Genomic DNA, 4,529 nt, shown 5'->3' on the forward strand with positions numbered 1-4,529 from the left:
TAGAGGCGATTTCTTAATAAATATATTGTGTGTAGTAGAAGAGCACTTATCAATTGGGGAACATATCAACTAAATTTTTATCTTCCACATTGAAAAGTCAGATATTGTCTTGGGCTATTAATATGTGTGTTGGATTTCAGATACATGTATTGTAAAAGGCTATTTCTTTGAAACGTATGTTAGAACCAAGTTTGACAGTCCGTAAACTAACATTTCAGTAGAATGTTGGCCAAAGAATATGAATAGGTAGTTAATCAAAGAACAACAAATTAAGTCAGGAAACATGAGAAATGTATAACTTCTATTACTTCAATACAAAACAACATTTTTGACAAGTTAAATTTTAAAGACTACAAAATTGTTAGTGTGTCTAGGAAGAAGTGGACATTGTAACAGAGCCTTGGTGGCTAAGATAAGCTGCTTTAAATTTTCTGAAGGTCAGTTGGTAGCAATTCCTTTAAAAATATTTGTAGCTCGTGACCCAGCATTTTCACTAGGAATTAGTGTTCTCTGCATATACATTTTCTGTGTAAATACATTTGTTGCATCATTATTATAACAAAAAATAGCTGCCTGGCCAATGTACTCATTCAATGTTGGTAGTGTGCTTTGTGAGGGGCAGGTCTTTTGCTAAGACCACAAGGGTCTATGGCCCAAAAAGTGGAGTTTGATAGTAATTCTTGCTGCAAGTTAAAAACAAACAAACAGGGCGCCTGGGTGGCTCAGTGGTTAAAGCCTCTGCCTTCGGCTCAGGTCATGATCTCAGGGTCCTGGGATCGAGTCCCGCATTGGGCTCTCTGCTCAGCAGGGAGCCTGCTTCCTCCTGTCTCTCTCTGCCTGCCTCTCTGCCTACTTGTGATCTGTCTGCCAAAAAAAAAAAGAAAAAAAAATCTTTAAGAAAAAACAAACAAAACAGCCTACATAGAGGTCAGGGAATTGATACAAAACTATGCAGTAGTTACAAATATTTTGCAGCTCTTAACAATGCCTGCTTTACTTGTAATACGGTAAAACTGGAAATGACCCAAATGTCCTTCAGTAGATGAGTGGGTACATCCATACCAGATGGAATACTTCTCAGCAATTAAGAAGGAACAAACCTTGGATGCATACAAAACTGGTGTGGATTTCAAGGGCATGATGCTGAGTGAAAAAAGCCAATCTGTGCAGGTCTCACACTGTAGGCAGCCACTCACGCTTTTGTTATCACAAAGTTAGATTAGCAGTCACCAAGGGTTAGGGCTGATGAGGTTGTGGGGGGTGGGTGGTCGTGACTGGAAAGAGCTACTGAGAGGGAACGTTTTGTGTTGATGAAATCTAATCTTGATTGTGGTGGTTGTTACCTGAATCTACACATGTGATAAGGTGACCTAAAATGGTACACATGCGTCCCAATGTCAGTTTCTTGGTTTTGATGTACTGTAATCCAGAGGATGCAACCCTGTCTGGAAAATGGGGTGCAAATTATATGGGACTTCATACTGTTTTTGTAACACTCTGTGAATCTGTAATTATTTCAAAATAAAATGTGAAGTTTTAGAAAGAATATATAATAAAAGGAAATGTTTACAGTATTAGAATAAAACAAGTTTCAAAGTAATAAAACATATGATCCCACTTTAATATTTCATATCACTTAATTTAGTATATTTACCTGGAAGTAATGAGTGATCAAAATATTCTGAGCAGTAGCATGGTGGATTCTTTTGGATTCTTTTGTGTGTGTGTATGCTTCTCTATAATTTCTACAGTTTACATGAGTTGATATCACTTCTGTAGTTTGTAGAGCAGTCTTCATAATAAGTTCCAAAAATCTAATTCTGGAATGTTGAAATTTAAATAACATTTACATTGAGATTGTAAAGTTTTGTTTATATTGGTTACACCAAGTTAGCATTTAAATAGCTATTAGCTGAGATTGGAGAGTATATTTATCCTCTAAAACATTTGTGTATGTAAATTTAAAGCTGTTTTTTGCTCTTCGTATTACAAATGTCCTGTATGGTGTTCTGACTCCCCAGTGTTGTCCAATGTAAGTATATATATTGCAGGCCACATGAAATTTTAAGCTTCATTAACCACAGTGAGAAAGTAAAAAGCAGCCGAAATGATTATTTTTAAAGATTCTCTTTTATTTTTTGTCAGAGAGAGAGAGAGAGAGAGAGAGAACGTTCTCTCGCACCCAAGAGCCCGTATACCCGTGCACAAGCGGGGGGACGGGGCAGGCAGAGGAGACAGGGCAGGCAGAAATGAAGCAGGCTCCCTAGTAAGCAAAGAGCTGGATGTGGAATTTGATCCCAGGACCCTGAGATCATGACCTGAGCTCAAGCTTAATTAATTGAGCCACCCAGGTGTCCTTTGGTGAAATCATTTTTAAGAAATTTAGTTTGTTTAATCAGTTATATCCAAAATATTATCATTTCAGTATGTAATCAGTATAAAATTGCAGTGAGATATTTTACATTCTTTTTATCATACTGTAATAAAAATCATACTGATGTGGGAAACAGAAGCAGAAGAAAAATTATTAAATTTCCTTACCTCCTGACAAGCCCTTAAAACAGGCAGAGTGACTCTCCTCTAGGGACTCAACTAACCCCACCTTAAGGCTTTGCTAAGGGCAAAGGGCAGTCCTAGCCTGACCAACCCCCTACCCCTAACCAGGGCCCTGTAAGTACTTTAACAATTCCTTTGGAAACTTTGTCTCTAAACCTCAAAGATAGTGCTGACAATCACTCCCAAGCATATGGCCTACTGATAGACTTCTAAAGGGTCTCACTAAAAGATTTTACTACTGGTAATGAATAACCTTTTCCCCAAACAATAGCTAGCCCATCAAGGTCCTAGAAACCTTGCTTCGAAAATTCCTTAGAGACTGACACCATCCCTAATCCCCTCCCCACCTTACAAGTATGTAATAGACGACTCCTGACAACCCGGGGCAGCATCTCTTCCTGCCCACAGGTACTGTCCCCGTGCTTTAATAAACCACCATTTTGCACCAGAGATGTCTCAAGAATTCTTTCTTGGTCGTCAGCTCCAGACCTCATCCCAGCGAACCTTACCTATGTTCTCGAAGTTCATCATTTGGAGCCCAACGTGGGGCTGTGAGTCTTTACATTCGGACTCTGAGCTTTGGTGCAAAATTGGTGAGTAGTTTCTCACTTCTTCCTTTACTCTCACTTCAGGGCTTTTCAAGGAGTATGGTCTTACTGGAACACTTGCATGTCGATTGCTCAGGCTGTAATCCTCTAGCCCGTGGCTACTCCACGGGGAAGAAAACGTCTGACTTTTCGCTGGAAGTTAGTACCCTGGCTGGAATGGTAATAAGACCCAGAAACTTGATGCCCTTTCTTACATAAAGTTGTCTCTCTTGGGCACAGGACAGCCACCTAAGTCACCAGGAAGGACAGCTGCCAATCTTAAGACTCCCATGTGAGGTTTCTTCCTGATTGATCTAATGTGATCCCCTCCACACCCCTGATCTAGCGACTTCTGGCCATGGGACCTCCACTGGGAGCCGGTGGGAAGCAGTACCCGATTGAATTAAAATGCAACCAGGGATCATTTCCCAGGGAAGTGGGCTGTAAGGACCACATGTGTTGGAATGTCACACAGACCGTGATGGATTTCAGTCTTTACTGTTTCACGTCAGTGTCTTCTCCAAACTACTTAAAGCTACGAAATTGGGTAATTTCCCCTTGCCAAATATTTTTTTGTTTGTTTCCCATGGGTTAAAAATGGCAGGGCAGTCACACAACTTTTAGAGTATAGGATGGCACAATATCCTAGTCCATTCACCGGGCACCCCTCTGTAGCCCAGGATGCGATGGGGAAGAAGAGGGATGCTGACACCCTTCCAGGGCCTTTTATGGCAGGAATGCCTTCCTGGGAAGGTAGAATGGTGATCAATAGCGATGTCTTGAGGGACGCCTCTGGTGGCTTTTGACACACGGGCACCTCTGACATATCCTGCGTGGGACGCCACCCAGGCGTTGAGGGGATTTGGTAATGGACCTTCTTTACTTTTCTGGGAACATGGCCTCAGTAGGCTTCTTTGGTCCCAAGGACTCTACCGTGGGATGCCTTTTAACCCACTGGAAATAATTTGGATTGCAAAACTTAGGAGAGGACCAAGATCCTGTAACACTGTATGGCCTCAGTGGGATCTATCCATTAGATCTCCTCTGCAGGAAACAGGGTGAATGAACCTAGGGTACCTTTATTGCTCATGCCTAGGCCTTCATTGCTCTACACCAGGACCCCAACCTAAGGGCCTTTTGCAGAATGTGTTTGCCTGAATGTGTCAGCTAGTAAACTGCCTCCTGACATATTGGGTGATAATTATGTAAATAAGCCTTCTAGTAAACGCAGGTTGCTGGGCCACCCCTAGGAAAGGGGACTCTGACTTTATCTCTCTCTGTTTCTCCTAATAGATGTGGGGGCTTCTCCTTTACTCATTTCCGTGTTAATGGCTATAACTGGAGCCCACTAGGGTTAGTCTAACTCGAGACAGAGACTTTGAGGAA

At 41.5% G+C, this 4,529-nt stretch overlaps 1 non-coding gene across 1 annotated transcript; it reads left to right on the forward strand.

Moving 5' to 3' along the window:
* Nucleotides 1-541: 541 nt before the first annotated feature.
* On the forward strand, nucleotides 542-691 carry LOC116862775. Its single transcript, XR_004381702.1, has one exon. It is a non-coding gene; the product is annotated as a small nucleolar RNA SNORA62/SNORA6 family (small nucleolar RNA).
* Nucleotides 692-4,529: the final 3,838 nt, after the last annotated feature.

The sequence above is a fragment of the Lontra canadensis genome, unplaced genomic scaffold (assembly GCF_010015895.1).
Source record: "Lontra canadensis isolate GAN:19392208 unplaced genomic scaffold, GSC_riverotter_1.0 scaffold319, whole genome shotgun sequence".
NCBI lineage: Eukaryota > Metazoa > Chordata > Mammalia > Carnivora > Mustelidae > Lontra > Lontra canadensis.